The following is a 1,529-nucleotide window of genomic DNA, read 5'->3' as shown; positions in this document are numbered from 1 at the left end:
AGGAAGTGATACAAAGATCGAATGTGCCAGCGAACAGTCCAGGCAAAGAGAAAGGTCAGAGTTGAAGTGAAGGAAGTAACTTATGGAATACGCCTTGAAGGAATGATGTAGGCGAGGGAGAGCCCAGGGCGTAACGACGGTACAGGGAATACAAAGATGGAAGGGGAAGGGTCGAGTGAGTGGTCTGGGCTGGGCGAGGGTTGAGAAAGCTGATACTTTCCACGCCACTCGACCGGCCATGAGCGTACGGCCTATTGGTAGTGGCGTAATGCGTACCAGAATGAAGAGCATGGGGGGATTTTGACCTGTGAGCGAGTTGATTGGCAGTAATGGTGGATTGAGGCCTGAGACGACGGTGGCCGTCAGTGAGGGGGGTACCAGTTCCTTGAGAGCTCTGAGTCAACACTGCGCTGACAACTCGATCAGCTGTAATAAGAAGGAGCGGTTCATTAATAAATTTAAACCTTCTTTATTACGGTTCCTTAGCGCTCTATTGAAGACGATGAGCCGATTCTCTCTTCACTCCTGCTCGTAGTCTTCGTGCTTTCTCTCTCTCCTCTGCGTCTCCCAGGCATGTCATCTAGCCGCCGTGAATTAGGTCACTGCCGCGTCTTCGGGTGTTTGGTTCCGTGCTCACTCGGTCTTCGCCGTGCCCATCTCCTGCCAAAATCTTACTGTCCATCTTTTGTCATGGAAAGCAACCTGGGTTCTATCTGGCAACATTGCAGATGGGAAAGATCAGACCCGCCGGCTTTGTGCAGAAGTGAATTAAGCCGGCCCTTTGTGGCGTCCTGGCCGTCGCCCTTTACGTCAGTCTGATTCATCTTCCCGATCTTTCCCTTTGCTTCCCTTTGGGTCGGTTTGTTAGTCTCTCTCTCTCGCGCGCTCTCTCCCCTCCTCCTTCCCTTCCCTTCCCCTTCTCCGTCTCCCCTTTCTCCTCATCATCCTTCTCCTCATCATCCCTCTCCTCATCATCCCTCTCCTCATCATCCCTCTCCTTCTCCTCATCCGTTTCCTCCCACCCTCTCCTCCTCCGTTTCCTCCCACCCTCTCCCGTCCCTGCCTCCCTTCCTTCCTCTCTCACTCCTTTTCTCCCTTCGCTCCCACCCTCTCTTCCGCCCCGGCCTCCCTCCCTTCCTTTCTCCCTTCCTTCCTCCCCTCCCTTCCTCTCCTCCCCTCCCTTCCTCTCCTCCCTCCTTCGCTCCTAAACTCTCTTTCTATCTCCCCCCCTTCCCTCTTTCCCTCTCCGTTTCTCTCTACAAGTCAGGCCTCCTTTCTCAAAGGATATAGTTTTAACTTTTCTTTAGCACTGGCAACACTGGTAGTGTATATTCGGCATGTTTACCCCGGGCTGGCAACACCGGATGATGCATATTCAGCGGTCGATCTGGACGATTGATTTGTCGGAGAAGTGATTACGCGGTAGACTCGACACTTTGTATGCCATGGGTACATTTTTTTGATGCTATAAAATGACAACTAATTGTGGATAACATTTTCTCTTCTTTTTATATTAATAGGGAAACTGA

This window comes from Penaeus monodon, chromosome 29 (genome assembly GCF_015228065.2).
Source record: "Penaeus monodon isolate SGIC_2016 chromosome 29, NSTDA_Pmon_1, whole genome shotgun sequence".
Classification (NCBI taxonomy): Eukaryota; Metazoa; Arthropoda; class Malacostraca; order Decapoda; family Penaeidae; genus Penaeus; species Penaeus monodon.
The sequence above is the reverse complement of the archived record's forward strand: the minus strand, read 5'-3'. Positions refer to the sequence as shown.